The 19,636-nt window shown below is 35.0% G+C and overlaps 1 long non-coding RNA gene across 11 annotated transcripts in view; it reads right to left on the reverse strand.

The window, feature by feature from the left end:
• Positions 1–19,636, reverse strand: part of LOC102156904 — a 336,233-nt gene that overhangs the window by 268,468 nt on the left and 48,129 nt on the right. For all 11 annotated transcript variants that reach the window (XR_005383242.1, XR_005383243.1, XR_005383244.1 and 8 more), the window contains one exon: positions 1,200–1,306. This is a non-coding gene — a long non-coding RNA (uncharacterized LOC102156904). The remainder of the gene's footprint in view (positions 1–1,199; positions 1,307–19,636) is intronic.

The following is a 19,636-nucleotide window of genomic DNA, read 5'->3' on the forward strand; positions in this document are numbered from 1 at the left end:
ATACCATTTACATGTACACATTTGAGACAACAATCTTTGAATTTTTTGAGAATTCTACACATCATCTTAGTGATTTGTCCAAGGTGACTGTTCCAGACATTTATGTTAAGATGAAAAAAATAATAACAGCAATGCAAAGAAAGACAACCACAAAATTATAAAATACCCCAGTATAGGCTTACAAGTAATGTTTCTGATATAATAATGAGTTAAACTAAGAAACTGCAGCTGAAGAGTAAGGGGAAAAATTAGAGAACATAATGATTATTTACACTCCTAAATGATAATTAACACTCCTACATTGCCAAAAGAAATTACTCCCTACAAAATAATATATCACATATATGTATAGACACACATACACACACATACTGCTGTGCAATCAATCAATCAATCAATAACACTATCTGCAAAACCAAAGAGAAAAAATGAAAAAAAAATTGTTAGGGATAGTTTTGATTTTGAAAGAAAAGACTTTTATACTATTAACAGGGTTCCCTTGATCAAAATTAGGTAAATTAGTAAATAAAATAATCATTAGTTTATGACTAGATTAAAGCATAGTTGGGAAATAAACTACAGTACTGTTTTGAGAAAATCTAATCTTTACAAATATTATCAAAATCATTTAACAATGGAACCCCTAAATGTGTATGGTAATTCACATGGAAAAAATAGTTTAGGCCAAGAAAAAAAATCATTATTTCAGAAACTTCTATGGGGGAGGGTTAAGTGGCAGAATTAATTGGGAGAGAATCAAATTTTTGGAGTTAAGTGAGTTAAGGTAGGAAGTTTAGGGAGCTATATCAGATCAAAAAGTTTTCGTAGAAAAACAGTAAATAAGGAGACAGTAGGGCTGAAAAATGCTTTACATTTTTAGTTGCTTCTACAAAATGAAGTGAAATCTGACCAAGAAGAGCTCATCTCAAAGACAGTGAACTGCATATCCACCTCTCCCAGTGAACTCGGTAACAGGATCTTCACTTCATGGCAACGGTTTATAATGAAGGAAAATCTCATACAAACAAAGTAACCCTAAACCAGGCTCATCTTGGAGGAAAAATCTGAAGTCTTCATAGGTTTTGTGCAGAAGATAAAGAATGAGATCACATAAATATGAGACCCAAATATGATTTATGTATAGAACAATTCTATTAAGTTTATGTACCTGTGAGATTCCAGATATTGAATATACTTACAGTTTCTACATTGATTTAGTCACAGTCAATAGTATTGAATCAAACAGGCTAATCACACATTGTTTCACTGATTCTTCCCTTTGGCTTCTTCCTGAAGGAATTTTGCCCTGGGAAAGACAAGAGAACATTTTGTTGATTGCTGTTGTAAACAGGCTTGGGACAGTCCTAATTCCTGTTCCCAATATCTGTCAGGGAGAGGTAGAAGTAGAATAGACAACACTAGAAAAAAATTAGATAAAAGATCCTTCTAAAAATTAAATATCCCCATTACTTTGAAAAAAATAATACCAATGAAAATTATTAATGTAGGTCTATTGCTGTGCAGAACAGTGCCCTCCTCCCAAAGATATCCACACCTTGATCCCTGGAACGTGTGACTACGTTACCTTACATCGCAAATGGGACTTTAAGGATGTGATTAAGGTTGAGGAGCTTCAGATAGGGACATTTTTCTGCATTATCTGGATGGTTATCAATCTAATCACAAGAGTCTTTGAAAACAGGAATCTTTTTTTGCTGTGGTCAGAGAAAGAGATGTGATGAAGTGAGAGTTAGAGGAATGTGACATTGTTGGCTTTGAACCTGAAGGAAAGGAGCCACCAGCCAAAGAATGTGTGGCTTATAGAAGCTAGAAAAGGCAAGAAAACTGACTTTCTCCTAGAGTCTCCAGTCTCCTAGAGACAACTCAGCCCTTCTAACTTGATTTCAGCCCAATAAGACTTCTGTGGAACTTCCAACCTACAAAACTGTGAGATAGTAAATCTGTATTGTTTTCGGCACAGACTTTTTGATAATTTGTTACAAAAGCAATAAAAAAACAACTATTATTACTAATGAAAATTTTGCGAACATTACTCAGCTCAGGTAAAAAATACTTCTTTCAGCAGAGAAGCAAAAGCTAGTGTGAAAAATAAAGAATCATGAAAGCAAGCCAATTATTGCTCCTATCTGTCCTCCTGTCCAACCAATGCCTATTACAACACCTCCATTAGGTTAATTGACTTCTCAGGACACCAAAAATGTATAGAGAGGTAAGGTGCTACAGCAGGGAATGCCTGGGCTAAGGAGCCCAGTAAGTCTAGGCTTGATTCATACTTTACACATAGAAGATTGGTAATACAAGAAAAGTATTCAAAGAGTCTGAGCTTTGGTCTCTGTATCTTTGATGAAGATAATTATGTCCAAAGGATTGTCAAAATAATGAATGATATACATAGTATATTTTAAGTGAATTTTAGCTATTTATTATCAATGTCACCTTTTCTGGTGAGTTATAGAAACCTTGGAAGCGATATGTCTAGTCTAAAGTTCATATCAAGAAGCCATAGGATGAGGACTACAGTTAAAGGCACATAGTCTCTAATTACTACTTTTCTCACTAGTGTCCTCCATTGGTCAAAAAGATGGCTTAACATATGACAGTTCCTTTAAGTCACTATTTTAAATGTAAGATACATATGACATTTTGGACATATTTTCATCCTTTTATCAAGAAAAGATTTTAACAGCATTCATAAAATCTGGGTTTCCAAAAAACTATGGACAATGATGTCTAAGCTGCTCTATTACTATTGTCAAATACATAAATTACCACTATTTTTGGATCATCGTGAAGTGCATCTGAATGACTAAGCCTTAAACTATATATCTTATCTGAAATGTCCCAAGGTTGGGTTCTTTAGAAGCACAACATAAATGAGGATTTCTTGTTCAAGTGATTTATTAGAGATGTGCTCTTGGGAGAAGGGGAGGGAGGCAAGCAAGAACAATAGGGCAGGAGAAGAAAGCTAAACATAGATATAGTCTGTCCTGGAAACAAGTTTCAGCCTGGTCCTATGGGGAGTGATAGAGCATGAATTATACCACAGGGTTGAGTTCACTTTGAAGTACAGGGGTGGGCCATCTGTTTACCCTGGTGATGGTCAAAGGGGAACACTGTGAGCTATTAAAAGTCAACAGGTGCAGTAGTAGAGGTGAGTATACTGGCATGAGGGAATGGGAGCAGTCACAACCTCATCCACCATAAAAGATGATCCCAAAAGTCTGGATCCAAATTAGATCTTAAATTACAAGGTCCAATTACAAATCTGTAGAGTAGGACATTAGCTTTAAATCATACTTCTCCTTGAAAGAATGAATATAAATGCCTCAATCTTGTAAATGAGCAGCTTCAATGTCTGGACTAGGGTGTGGGCAGATCCTCAAAGGAGGACAATCTTGTAACAAACCAGTATGCAATCTAGTAGAATATGCATAACTAATTATGAAAGAAATATCGTATCACTAATTATAATGTCAGTTACATGTACCTCCAGGATATACTGACACTTCATAGAAATTTATAAATCATTATACCTAGGCTAATGTGGGATTGATTTTTAAATTGCCTTTCAGCACATATGTATTCAGAAAGACTTCTCGACATATTATGCATCAGTTTTTATCATTATCATCCAATAATGAACCAGCTACCCCACACAAAACCTGAAAGGTGGCCCCTTCAACACATCTGATTATTCAATAATATAAAACTTAAAATAACCACAATAACGAATGTCAATATTACTCAAATACCTCCCTCTTCATAAGGAAGATTAAAGACGAGACAATAAGCACTGCAAACATATTTGTATCTTGTGTCATAAGTGGAAATGAGCTTCTATTTGATATATTCGGCAATTTGTTTTCAAAGAAATGACACAATCCAATGCTTTTGTTTTTGTTTTTGTTTTTCTACCATAAGAATCTTCTTAGAGATTTTCATCAAACTTCAGATTTATAGGAATAAGATGAACTTGTCTTTCTCTGAGAACTTAAATGATGTTTTACTAACTGTTCTTTTGTTTTCTGTTGGTTCAAAGGGTAAAATTTTCTAAATTCTCTTAAGTATTGGTTAACCCAATTTACAAACAAGTACAGAAATGTAATTGAAATAGGTGATTTTCACTTTATTTTTAAACTTCCTATTTTTATTTTATAGAATAGCATTGATAAATGTAGACTTAGAAATAAATCAATTAAAAAAAGAAATAAATCAATTATAAAGTAAATAATATTTGACTCATTATCACTGATCTTTGAAAATAATTGCATTTTTATTTAAAACTTCATAAGCCACAAATATTGATGTGCTGATATAGGCATTAATGCAAATCTCAACACGCTGGATAATCTGTTTCCAGATAGGAACATGTGGCAAATAAGCACTACATTTTCTATAACACAGCTAGATTCTAAAATCAACCTGTAAAGCAACAGAGGGAGTTGTTTAATAACATCTAGAGTGCAAGACCTGTCCTGGGAGTCTCTCTAATGAATCATCTCATCCCATATTCTTTGTCAAAACCTTAAATGAATTAAGTGTTTGGCTCACTGATAAGTGGGATGCACCAAAAGTAATTGAATGTGGTAATCGAAAATTTGTTAAACCTGTCACTGCACATCATTATCACCTTCAAATCCAACACAGCACAATTAGCTTACAATAGTTATAGTTGAATCAAGTCCACATTAAGGTTGAGTGAGTAATGCACACTCTTCAGTAAATTAAATTAGACTCCAAGTAGATGAACAGAATAAAGGTTGTACGTGTGAATGGTGTAAATAAGGTAAAATACAGGATTTATGGAGTGCTAAGCCTGTTTCCCAAAGCAATGTGGGCTAAATAGCCTTCATTACTGTCTTTTAGCTAGCAGACGTGCCATAGCTCAGGCCAGAGCCTAAAAATAAAAATCCACTTAACTCTAGCCCCTAGCTTGTGATTTACATGTAAAAGAAAATGAGATGTATAATCATTAATATATAGGAAATATCATATTCTTCCCATTGCCACATAAAAGTATTGAAAATTACAAAAAAAGAAAACTAACAAACCCTAAACTGCCTTTAGGGAAGGCTTTGGGGGAAGAATACGCCATCATGCTCTCTCAGCTGATAGGTATTTTTAATTAAAAATTATGGTTACAAAAAAAATTATGGTTACAATCACTGCAAAAAATTTACTACATGGTTTATACAATAGTGAAAATTATTTGAAATAATTGATAAGGTTATATACACTTGCAAGGAACTAAAAATCATATTGGTCTATATTGGTATATACACATACACACTCATAACAGGTTTTAGGTGAAGAAGATATGTGCTTTGGGGATGATTTGGAATTGCTACAAATATGGAATTGCTAACAGGTACTGTGTTACCGATGTGTTTGTGAAGCTCATAAATAAACACAAAACAATTGTGTTAATGTCACCTACAAGTCAGTTAATATACTCTTCAAAGTCTGAAAACTTAGTATCTTTTGATCCAGAAGTTATCTAAATTTCATAATATAGACATGGAATGTACAAACTTAGACTGCTTAGTACTAGAAATTTAAGTAATTTGAAATAAAGGTAAACTTGTAAGTGGACTGGAATGTCCATGTTTCTTATCATCGTTATCTTCTTGGTATCTTAGTACCTAAAAAATCAAATTAGTAATTACAGTGTTTGCCAGTAAATATATCAGGACAGTAAAAGATGCTTATGGTGTTAGTAAATATTTTATTTCATTCAAGTGAAGTTATAGATGAATGGGTCTCTTTGAGTTTCTTGAAACTGGACTGCTGATTTCTTTTAGATAAAATATTTGGGAAAATAATAAATATTGACAAGTTTTTATTCCCCCTAGCAGCCTCCACCACCACTTTCTAGACTTTTGTATATCTATGTTATTTCAGCACATTATCCTCACATGTCACACATCACAGGATTTTCAGTGATTGCCTTCTCCATTGGTCATTTTCTGTTGCCTAAGAGCCAGCCTTCTGAATCTCAACGGTGATGTCTGCAAATCTCAGTTCAGAATTGAGTGTTTCTGGGAAGCCTTCCTAGAGATAGCTAACCTCACCCTTCTGGATTCTTGTTGCTAGCAATAATCACATGATGACTCTCGGTGAGCATCCTGGTATTTTTCTGATATGTACCTTAGGAACGTTTTGGGGTCTTTGAGTTGGAATTGAGCTGATGTTCAAAGAAATATATGACCTCTAATTTTTGTCTTTACCTATTGGTAAAGCTATTTCCCCTTATTAACCTGGAAGACTGATTCAAAGCTGTCATACTTACATATAACAGTGCCTCATATTTTCTTTTTTAAAGCATTTCCCCTCGCAATTTGAAAGAGAACCCTATATTTAAGGGAATACCATTACTTTGGAGTTATAAGTCCACATGTATTTTTCTTTCCCCTATGATGACTTAAGATCTGTAATCTGATCACTAGTTGTCCATGGCTTACTGGTATTTAAGACATTTGTTTCCCTGGGGGTGAGGAGGTGGTCCTTCATTGGCATCCTATGGTAGACGTGTTGGGAGTACAGGAGGATTATATGTCCAAAGTGGACTTAATTAGCTGTTGATTCTTTGTCTATGGTATAAAAATAAAATCAGTGCCTAATATAAAAGCTATTTTGAACTTTCTATAATATAGAATTAAAGAAATCAAAGATTGTGTATGTGAGTAAACTACATAATCTTAGCTATACCACTAACTCTGAGTGAACTAAGTATTATTTAGTAAGAGTCCAGCCTTAACCTGGATATTTCAAAAAGATTTTAAACATCTCAATAATTGACATCATCAGCATTTAAATATCCCCTGTGTCTACAGCACTGTACAATATTCTCTGGGTAGAGAAGCAAAATAAACAGAAGATGGTTTCTACATTGGGGAATTTACAACTTAATCAACATATGCATGTATGAAATGAATAGCAATAGATAGAAACCATTTATATATTAGTTCCTGGTGGTATGGTTTAAAAGTCAGGCTAAGTCTCTAATGATTACAGAATATAAATATATGCCTTCATAAAAGCACACTTGCCTTCATCACATAAAACAAAGACACTCTAGGCCATCGCAAAGGCCATGATAAATTTTAAGAAAGGAGAAGTGCTATAACAGTAAATTTAAGTCAGTTCTCTTCAGTCTTAACACTGGAAAAATACCTATATTATGAATGAGTCTTCATGGGCTCACAATAGACCCTTAGCTCTCAAGCCTCATACAAAACTGGCACTTTGATACCATACCAAGCCAGGGAATGATTTGAATAATTTTAAGAGACAAAAGTCTAAGATGGTTTTGATCACCTTCAGTGTTTTTCCAATTATTTCTTATATTTTTTTTAAACACAGTAAAATTGAAAAAAAATGTTTTAAGGTGAACATCCATATTCTAACCACTCTGTTAAAAATTCCACAATTAACACTTTTCCATATTCGCTTTATCATATGTCTATTCATCTAGCCATCCCTCTATGCATCCATAAGTCCACCTGTATTTTGAATGAATTTCAAAATAAGTTGCAGGCATCAGTATACTTCTCATCTAAGCACTGTAGCATTACACCATTGCTTCTTTAAACATTTTTAGGTTAAATGCACTGCTATGAAATGCACAAATCTTAACAGAACCATTCAATAAGTTTTGGCAAATGCATAATCTATATAACCTGAATTCACGTTTTTTAAAGATTCATTCTTAGTATTTGCACAGAGAATATCAAGAGGTATAATAATACTTTCATCACTCCAGAACATTCTTGCAAGCCTCTTCCCAATTAATCTCTATTCTTCACAGAGTCAACCACTGTTTTCCCCCCATCAAACCTTAGTTTACTTGGTCTAGAATCTCATAGAGTCATATAATATGAACATTTTGTTTAAGGCTTCTTTCACTCAGTATGATTTTGAGATTCATCAATGTTGCTCAAAAGCAGTGTTTTCTGTTCTTTTATCACTAAGTAGTACTCCATCAAATTACTACACCATAGTCTATTTACCCATGTGCCTATTGACGGGCATTTGTTTTCAGCTTTGGCTATTATCAGTACAATATCTCAGAACATTCCTATACAAGCCTTTCTGTGGATATATGTCTTGATTTCTCTTGGAGTAGAACTGATGAATATTAGAATAAGTGTATGTTAGTTTTATAAGAATCTTTGAGGCTTTTTTTCCCAAAGTACTAATAATATTTCATATTCCCACCAATAGTGAATGAGAATTCCAGGTGCCCTACATCTTTACCAATATTTGGTATTGTCCATACTTTTTTAAAAAACAGATTAGCCATTCAAATGTATATATAATTGTATCTCTTTGTGGTTTTAATTTGCACTGACTAATGACTAATGTAGGTCGAAACAGAAACCATATGGTGAGTTAAACAACCAAAGCTCAATATAAAGAATCATCAATCTATGATAAAAGAATAATCATAACAGATATGAAAATGCTGTGTGATACTCCAGGAATGAGAGAGAGTATCCAAGGAAAGACAAACTCAGAGTGAAACTCTCTCCTCAAGGCTGAAGTTCATACCTTATTGGGGAAAGTATAGCTTAGCCCACCAGATAGAAAAAAAAAAATTCCCCCGTTTGTCCAGGCTAAAGCTGGTCTAGAAAACTGGCCAGCACAAAGCAGTGTCCCAGAGTGCAGGTGGGGAGCGACAATCAGCTTCCAGTACAGGGGCAGGCAGATGGGGGTGGCAATCCTCCAGGTACACACGGGTTGGGCCTGTAGACAGAGAAGCAGAAGGGTGGGATCCTCTGGGTCTCAGGGGGCCACATTGGTGTCTGTAGTGGTCATTACAATACTTAGGCCAGCAGGTTGTTTTGGGGGTTACTGGTCTCCCTGCTGAGGGTTGTGGGAGTCTCCTGGGCAAGACTTTGGATGGATGCAGTGCTCTGGGCCTGTGGCTGTAACAGAGGAACACTGGAAGCCATCCCAGCTGCACCACCCACTTACCCTGTGGCACCAGGAAACTAACAGGTGGGCCCTCCCTCCCAGGGATGCTGCTCCAGTGCCCTCTACTGAGAAAGCTAACATTGTGCTCATTTAAGGAGAAATGCTTAAAGGAAGACTATTATCTTCACAGAGCATAGATTGAAGGGGAAATTTGGAGCTGAGTGGCAATAAATTGTTAACTGGTACAGTGACCATTGATATTGTACACTTTTTGTGTGTGATTTCGTATATCATTCTTTGTGAAGTGTTCGTTTAAACCTACATTTTTTTTTTTTAAGAATCCCACTCTTAGCACATTGATCTTGCTTCAGCTTTATCTGGATGCATGAATAGCTTCAACAGAGAAGCACACCACATGCTTTCTTCTGCATTCTGTTACATGGTTTTGATATTTACAAAGAATTGCTTCAATAGGCTCTGATATCTAATCTCAATCAGAAAACATTGCTTGCTATAAATACATTGTTGGAGAAGGTTCGTAATACCATGGGTAAAAAATAGCACAGATAAATGTTTAAAAAGCAGCATAGCATGGCATAGATGAACTGACTTTGAAACCAGATCGCATAGGTTGAAATACAGCTTCTCCGTTAACTAGCTGTGTGACTTTGGGTAATTTGCTTAAGACCACCATGCCTCAGTTTCCTTCCCTGTAAAATACAGATAATAGGTTGTTGTAAGGAACACGTGTGTTAATATTTATTAGAGTGATTCAAATTGTTCCTAGCATATAGTGCTTAATATATATTTGTGCACACTTCATATTTATGTACCTATTTTTATTAATTATGCTATTAATATATTGGCATACAATAATGTTAGTGTAAAAGTACATAATGTATTCTTATATTTTAAATTACACATTATATTTACAGATAACATTTTAAGATTTTATTTATTTATTTGAGAGAGAGAGAATGCATGAATGAGTAGAGAGGAAGAGGGGGAGGGAAAAGGAAAAGGAGAGAATCTGATGCAGACTCTGCACTGGATGTATGCAGGGCTGGAGCTCATGACCTTGAGCTCACCACCTAAGCAGAAACCTAGAGTTGGAGGCTTACCCCACTGAGCCACTCTGGTGCTCCTATAAAAGTTTAAATGTAGATTAGCTATTCGTAACACTATCGGATAGTGTCCGTGTATGCCCATGTACCAGGAACTGTGCTAAAAACTTTGCATGTGTTATCTCATTGAATTATCAAAAAAAAAAAAAAAACCCTTTCAATATAGATATCATAAGCTAATGGAGGGAGTCTCAGATCAGTTAAATATGTTTTCCGTCAAAATAGTGGATTCAGTTTTAGCATAAAGTCCACTCCACGCTTCACTTCACCTTCACCCCAGGCAACTCCAGCAAGCAAATGACAATGCTCTATAAAGTATAACCACATAAAAGAAAGGAAAATTCCCATAGTTAAGAAACTAAGAGATAAGTAAAAGTTACAGAAGTGAATGAACTGTTGCTGAAAAGAACAGGGGGTTTTTGAAGCTGAGACACCCTTGTAAGACTGGATGTTAATGCCTTTGCTAAGTCAGTAGATGGAATCTCAGACCTGCACACAATGTCGTGTTGGGTGTAAGCTCTCTCCGTAAACCCAGGAACTCCAGTGGGCTGACCACCCAGGAAATATGAATGAGGTGTCCCCACTCATTGGCTATAGAAAATGGCAAAGAAGCTAAACTGTTTACCAGGAGCCATGGGCTGAAGGCAGACTTTTGTATAAGAAATCAAGCCCCAAACTTCACACCACCTATTGATTTTGGATCTGAAATTATACTACTCAGATGGAGACCCTATAATATATAATTGGTAACATGCATATGTCCCTGCAAGGGAAAATACAACTCCCTAGGAATGTCCCCACAATCCAGAGCAGGTTGGACAGTCATGGAAGGGCACATGTTAAACCTATAATCACAGGAAAAGTTACAAACCACCGTAAGAAAACCGATCACTGTGACAGTCAACAGAAACAACCACCTGGAAAACCCAAACTTTAAGAAATGAAATCATGGAATAAAATTAAAGAAATATTTAAGTAAATATGTTAAATCTTGACCAGTACATATTCTTCTGCAGTCCCAGAAATTTGTCAGAGAATATAATCTTACCCTCTTTATAGCCTAATTGACATGAAAACTTTGACTTATGTAAACTCTTATTTTTAAGAATTTGTATTTCATTTACTATTTTTAAGGGGACTAAATTAAAGAATGGACAAAGCTACCAGAGAACCAGGTGCTAGATATCTTGTACCTTACATGATCATTTTTACAGAAATGGAACTTTGTACTTTTTAAATCTATTTTGTATCAAGAAACGTAAGAAAATAATCTTACAAAATAGATTTCTGCATTTAGTACAGTGTTCAGTTAATAAATATGAGATTTACCTGCCTACAAAGATTATTCATTGTGTTGGCATGCACGTATATGTGCATGTATAAATGCTAAAATTTCTTTCAGATTTAAATATCTTGTGTTTCTTCAAATTGTCTTGCTTGCTGTTCTTTTTTCCAGATAATGGGGATCTTGTAATTGATCATTTTTCTTTCCTTTTGAGTTAGTTACTTGAAAACTCAAGCCCAAATTGGGATGCCCTTTCAGTAATGTTGTATAGGCTTTATGGCATGGTGTCCATAGACCACCAGTTTCATAGTATTTTTTATTCTTATTTTTCTTTCATTCCCATTTTTTTCTTAATTTGTATTTGCCAATTATACAATATTCCTATAACTTATATATAAAATCTCTTTAGGAAAAAAAAACAATCAAGTGAGGTGTGTGTGTACGTGTGCAAGTGTGTGTGTGTGTGTGTGCGTGCGTGCGCGTAGTATTAAATTTCGCCTGGTGTTTTCCTTGATTACATTTTTTCCTTAAAATATGTATTACAGCTATCTAAAATAATGTTTCTGTGGCCAGTGAATGGACGCTTCCTTTTTACCACATCTGAGGTAAATTTCAAAGGTCAAAAGATTTACTGATCTCAAAGATCACCTGAACCATCCTTTATATCTAAAGAGGATTATACTTAAATTATTACAGATATAAGGCCATTGATTTTATTAAAGCTTATGTTTTGGTGGATGAAGAATACTGTATACTTAAAAAAAAAAAAAAAAAAAAAAGATTTTATTTATTTATTTGACAGCACCAGCAGGGGGAGCAGCAGGCAGAGGGAGAGAGAAGCAAGTTCCCTGTAGAGCAGGATGCGGGGCTCAATCCCGTGACCCTGGGATCATGACCTGAGCCCAAGGCAGCCCTTAACTGACTGGGCCACCCAAGCACCCTGACAATACTGTGTACTTACTCTTACAAATGGACACTCACCCAGGGTTAGTAGTGTCAAAGAAAAATTGCAACCAATGGAGTTAAATAGGTAAGAAAGTCTTACTCCAGTCTATTTGCAATGGAGCTCAGGTCTACTGCAAAAAGGGAAAGAGACTGAACTCAATTCCTCTAAAACAAAAGGCAGGAGGGTTTATAAGTATAGGAGTGAGCTAGTTGAAAAGTACTTGAGAATGTTAGAAGGGAGGTTGGCCAATATGATTAGATCGTCTGTATTTGCTAATTGGCACTTACTGAAGGTAGGCTTCTAACCAACCAAAGAGACTGGGAGATAGGGCTGCTACCTTTCGTAGTGATGACATTTTAAAGGGATGGCTCCCAGGTCCTTGAGAGAGACATTCCTGGGCTGTAAAACTGACAAAAGATTGGGAGGAGATTTATATCTCAAAGGAACAGAGAAATAATTTTTAATTACAAGTTTTATAAAGTAAATGCTCTGAGGAAAGGTAAGTCAGGAACCTATAATTGAGAAGAAACCTGTCTAAAGTTTATCAATCTAAGGAGAATGTTAAGCCATCTTGGTTAGTAGTCAGTCTACAAGCAGACAAAACCATATAGTTTCACTACATATTTAGATCAATAGAAGGAGATAGCTTGGTCTTTTAATTTAATTTATTTAATAAAATTTTTTTTATTTTTGAATGAAACTGTATACCCAGTGTGGGGCTCAAACTCATGACCCCAAGATCAAGAGTCACATGCTCTACCAACTGAGCCAACCAGGCACCCCAGCTTGGTCTTTTTAAAGATACATTATAACATATTTAAAGCATTTATTTTCATGATAGTGCAGTAATTTTATACACATGGCATTACTCTGCCTTTCTCTGTATCTGTCCTGTTCTCTTCCCTCTTCCTCTCCTCCTGACATTGTTAAGACTTTTTGGGACCATCCTCAATCATCACTGCTCACATTTAGTCTCAGGTGGTCACTGAGTTTTGGAGCTTCATTGTTAAAGCTACTTAAATCAATAATTCCATACCCAAGACGCTCGGCATATACTTTATGGCCTTGTTGTAAGAAATGAATGAGATAATGTATGTGAAAGCACATTGCACAGCGCTCCCCCCTCCCCCCATAAAATAGCTGTTAAGAGATGTTTTTCAGTGATTCCATTTCTTGTGAATTTATTTCACCTCTTACAAGTCCCACCACTCTGCTCTTTATTCCTTGTTCCAGGGTTCAACTTCCTAGTCTCTCAGCTTTATTTGTAGAGATATACCGTGTCTGCTGACAACAGTATTCGCATCTCTGGGCCGATGGTCCCACCAGTATAAATTCCTTCACTCTCCACACCTGCCCCTTGTCCCATCCCAACACATGCACATCCCAGTTCTGGTTTCCTCTTACCCTAATTAGCACAGAGGGAGGCAAATACAGACCAGCCCCACTCTGTAATAACAGAGTCATCCCTGGCATCTGTAGAATGAGAGAGGTACAACAAGATTCCTGGCACATTTCCCACCTGAACACTTACAAAAATAAGAAACACCTTCCTGCTTTATGTTCTGGATGTTATGGTTTTGACAAAGTGAAGAGAAGAAAATTCAATAGAAGGATAGGAAAAAGGAGAAAAAAAATTATGACAAGGGCAGAAAACTAACCAAAGAAAACAGAAATAGATGAGAATTAGTTTAAAAGGTAGACATTAAATTAAAAGTAGCAGAAAGCTTTTGTTTTTCATTTTGTTTTGCTTTGAGAAAAGGTGCAGGCTAAAAGAAGAGCAGAGAAGACAAAACCATGTGCCAGTTGCCTCTCGGGAAAGGACTGGAGAACAGATGTCCTGATGGGAAAAGACTAGGAAGCTCCTCACAATGAGAAGTCAATTCCTTTTCATTTTCTTCAGCCCCCTGCTCATACACACACCCTAATAGCAAAATAACTCAATCCTTGGTTTATTGATTAGAGTAAAGCCACTGAGAATATTTCTATTTTGTCTAAATTCCTTCTCACTGGCTTCTGTTCTTGTACCTATTCTCTTCAACTCACCTCCCATTTCAGATAAATATCTGACCCAATTATTTTGGAATCTATTCTGTAAACCTTCTTCATCCTTCATTCTTTTTCCTTTTATTCATTGTTTTTGTCTCCATAATTAGCATCCTGCATGTGCCCAGTATGTGTTCAGCAGAGGAAAGGATGTTTGTAAGGCTATCATAAATATTTGAGAAATGATTACTATTATCTTGCATAGTATGTACCATGACAAATTTAATATATGTAAAAGAAGAATGATGGAATAAAAAGGAATAAATGCTAAGTAGCAGGGAACATTGTCACATATCTTTTGCTCACTCTGCCATGACAATAACTCCATGAACACTTTATTATGAAGGATAGACTGAATAATGACCCAAATAAAAATTTAATTTTCTTTCACTTTAAGTCTATTGAGTAGTTATTATGCCTAGTCCTTAAAAAGGGTAAAATAGTGCTTTCCATTATTCACAAAAGATACATTTGTGTGGATACTATTGTGCAATTATTCCATAGATCTCTTCTGTGACACTCAAGGAGTTTCAAATATAGTCAATATCAAATGGGACTCCGAATGTTGACGAAGTCACAATATAATAAGCAGGGATGGTTCAAGAAAAATATTCATTACTGACAGACATTAGAAATGTGTTTATGGAAGAATTGATCATAGAGTCAAAACTGGCATTTTTCAGTAGAACTGGTGCATTTCTTCCATTAAACTTGTAATGACTCGGATCCAAAGCATATTTAATTCATGGATCACTGCTGCAATATTGTGTCAACATGTACTTAGGGAGTCTTCAATGTATGGATCACTGCAGTGATAGACTGTAATGGTCCCTCGTCTATCTAGTTAATGCATATTATCATAGAACACTAATACAGGGGTTATTGATAAGACACTCCACAACCCATACTTTATAAGAAATTGCTGACAGATCCTTAGCATTATCAGTAGAGTTAGCAATAACAACAAACAACAAACAGAACTGTTGTTAAGACTTTTTAGGAAAAATACTTACAACAAACCTTTCTCGAATTTCACTCTGTGCTTAGATGCACATTTTATTTTAACATTGATTTTTTCCCTAAATTCTATCTTGTTATATAATATATATAGCTCTTCCGCTTTTTCTGGCCATTTATGTGGCTTATTTTCATTGACTTTTTCAATAGGAAAAAAGTTACTGAGTTGAGGCTGAATACTGAAGTAATAAAGGATCTGATAAATTAGATAACTCCCAGGTGACTATAGGTAATAAATTGAAATTGATGCCCATTTCCCTTTCCTGGTCAATGGCAGGATATCTTAATATACATTTGGTCAAGAGTTTTGGCTGGCACGTTATAATTATTAACAGATATTATTGAGCACCTTCCTTTTCATAAGAAAACCAAAGATTCTATCTAATAATTCATGTGGACTATTTTAATTCTCCAAAGAATTAAGTTCAGATTGTCCTCAACTGATAGTTATTCCAAGAAAAAAAAATTACATAATTTAAAATGCCAACCAATAACAATCGAAAGAAAGATATGTAGAAGAAAATAAATAAAAATCAATTGTTTTCACTTCCATTTTATCCATTGTGTGAGACAAAACTAATGAATTAAAAAAATACTATAGTACATACATAAAATGGAATACTACTCAGCAATAAAGAAAGTAACAAAGAACTAATTCGCAATGGCAGGGATAGATCTAAAAATCATTTGTTAAATGAAGAAGCTAGATAGAAAAGACCATATATTGTATAATTCTCTTTATATGACATTATGAAAAAGGCAAGACTGTAAGGATGGAAAATGAGTTTGTGGTTGCTAGAGATTAAAGATGGAAAGGGGTGGGATCAAAGGAGAAGCATGAGAAGAATTTTTGAACAGTGGAAAAAATTTGTACATTATTGTGGTGGAGGAAACATAACTCCATGCATTTGCCAAAAAAACAGAACTGTCCAAAAAGAGTGATAAATAAAATTGGCAGACATTTCCCAAGTGATAAAGAAAAACATCACCAGTGATCAGATATATTTTATTCCATGTATCCCTGATACAAGGTACTGAGAAGTGATATTCTTACTAAAAAATCCATAACTTCAATCAAAGTATAAAAAACATCAGACAAATCCAAATCACAGGACATTCTACAAAATACTGACCATTACTCCTAAAAATATCAGTTTAATGAAAGACAAAAACAATCAAAGGAACTGTCACACCTTAGAGGAGCCTAAAGTGACATGACAACTAAATGCAATGTTGAATTTTAGATTAGACCCTGCAACAAAATAAGAACATTAGTGGATAAATAGTGAAAGCCAAGTAAAGTCTATAGATCAGTAGTTAGTACTATACCAGGGATATTTTCCTAATTTTAGTCATTTTACCATAGTTATGTAAGACATTAACATTATGGAAGAAAGGAAATTATAAAGGATATACAGAAATTCTGTATACTATTTTTGCAACTCTTCTATAAGTCTAAAATTATTCAAAGATAAATGGTTTAAAAATATAATGAAAGTGCATGTCATATTGTAGGGGCTATATTTATGTGTTCATCAAGTGCCATGAGGCTAGGAGAAGATCAATAGTCATAGAAACATGACTTGATTTCATAAAATAATTTTTAAAAAACTCATGTAATTTGGATCAAATGCCATCTAATTCCATCCCTTCTTATAATATTTTAGGAATAGAACCCATTTTCTGTTTTATGTTCTTAAAACAACCAGAGAAATCAACTGTAGTAGTTATTTATTGCTATTGCTATCATCTTGACATTATCAGATTATTGGTTATTTGATATATAAATCATAACACACAATCGACCATCCTCAAATCACCACGCTCAAAGTCTATTCCATGACTCCATTTCTGAAGAGAATCATGGATTCATAGACTACTTGAAATATGGGAAACTTAACAGAGATTATTTAACTTCAAAGGTTGCCACTGCTTGACTTCATATATTCTCTGTTTGACAACTGCCTAGGACACAGGCTGCAAGTTATGTGAATGTTACTCAAATCCCTAACACGCCAGCCTCACCCCTTTTTCAACCACTACAATCAGATTTTCACTTAAATTCCTTTTGTTTTGTCTGTTGGAACACTTTGGAAAATTTTGTTCAAATAAAGAATGCTAAGGCTGAAAGAAATTTCCCTCCTAACAAATGGAAAGTTGTATTTGAGAACGTTTTTGTCCCTCTGCAATCCTACTTCATGAAATCTTAACTCTCCAATACCTCCTGTGCTGAAGTATGAAACCAACCAATATTTTAATGGCAACAACTAATCTTACAATTTCCTTACATGTTTCCTAAGGCCGTTATTAATAGTGTAAAAGAGAAGACAGCCTCTCATAGCCAGGTCTTGGCACATCAGTATTAGCTGGGCTTTGGTATTACTAAGAGTTGGACTAATGGCTATATCATGTTGTTATCATGAACAACAAGATTGTTCACAGAACATTAATATGAGATAAGACCACTCTGCATCAGCCATTAATCTGGACAAAAACAAGACTACTAAATAATCATGTCTGATCACAGACAATATCACACACATTTCTAATCTTAAAAATGACCAAACATCTGCCAATCCTGGCTAATATGAGTGAATGCTGCTTATTTACCTAACATAACATTAGCCTTACTGCATTCTTTTTGTTTTCTAGATAAGAATTATGAAGAAACAAACATAGAGTTACCACTACTTTCTAATCCACACCAATCCACACCAAAGCCCTGTTTCCTTGAATCTTTCCCCCAAAGCACCTAACAGAAGCCAAAATTCTACAGCCAAAATTCTATAGGGAGTCCTCTCTAAAACCCTCCACTGACATACTCCATGCATTCCCATGGCACCATCTCTCCCCTCCTGCAACAAGTCAATAAACCCAACTTTGTTCAACTAAACCTATGTTCCTGATGGTCTTTGGTTGAGGGGCATTGACAAGAATGTAAAAGGAAACATTTTATAACACATTTGGAGGGCCACCTTGAGTGTCAGCCTTTCTTTTCCCCATATCGTCCCCATCTTCACATGAAAAACAAACAAACAAAACAACAACAACAACAAAACCACAACACAGCTAGCTCACAAGAAGAAACTGGTGCCTTAAAAAGGGTCTATAGATCCTACATTATTTCACAAGGAAGCACTGGCCTCCGTTCTTTTCTTCAGGCTGGGTTGGCCCCGCTGTGACAAGACCATGTTGAAGGAGGTTAAGATATTCTATTGAGGTGCTACTGAAGAGTTATTTGTTATTCAAATGTATAGTATGACTGTTTTAACAAGGTCCATTCTGAGAAGAAAAGTTCATATAATTTAAACATGAGTTATTTACTTAGTCATTTTTGATTTTGGCAAATTATAGTCAATACTGATGGACTGTTGTGGAGAAAAATAGATCAAAACCAACTTAAGATTTCCTCATATCTGGGCAAGAACTAGAATAGAAAATCCTTGTGATGGGATAAAAACAGCCCTATGGACCAATGACTCAAAACAGCAACAAATTACTCTATTACAATATACAATATTTAGGAATATTTTAGAAGAAAACATTTTGGGTTCATAAAAATAGACTACTTATTTAGTATGGATAGACGACTTAACTGTCTGTCTATGCAGTCAGTGACTTGGCTTGAAATCCCAGGTTACTGGCAGGTTATTATTGCTTGTCGTGACCTTGAAATTTACTCAAATCTGTCTAAGCTCAAGTTTTTCATCCCTAAAATATAAGCTCCATTAGGGCACAGATTCTGTCTCTTTAGTTCACTGCTATTTTCCTGGTGCCTAGAGCAGTTCCTGGATCATAGCAGACAGAATAGAAGGCAGGATTTATAACATGGTAGTATAGTATCTAGTAAATAGTAGATATTTAATACGTGTTTCTTGTTATTGTGATGATGGTGGTGATGACAGTCTCATGATTTCAGGCGTAATTTAAAAACAAAATGTAACACTCTCATTAATTTCATTAATATAGCAAGTCACTGAAATAAGGAGAATTTGAAAGAATCTGAGTTAGTCACTAAGTAAAGAGTACTGCCTTTTAATTAATATAGAGGAAAAAAAAGGCATCTTCATTTGGACATGAAAGGCTACATGAAAAAAAAAAACCCTGAAAATGTTCCATTCTCATCTACACACTTCAAAAATAGTATCAAAATAATTTTTTTCCCATTCTAAAATTTGTATAAACTAAGAAGTGGGAAAGGGAGGATTTAGAGAAATGTAATAAGATACACAGGAATTTAAAACCTTCTCTTACCAAATTATTATATTATTGATCACTGTCTAG

The sequence above is a fragment of the Canis lupus genome, chromosome 33 (assembly GCF_011100685.1).
Source record: "Canis lupus familiaris isolate Mischka breed German Shepherd chromosome 33, alternate assembly UU_Cfam_GSD_1.0, whole genome shotgun sequence".
In the NCBI taxonomy this organism is placed as follows: Eukaryota; Metazoa; Chordata; class Mammalia; order Carnivora; family Canidae; genus Canis; species Canis lupus.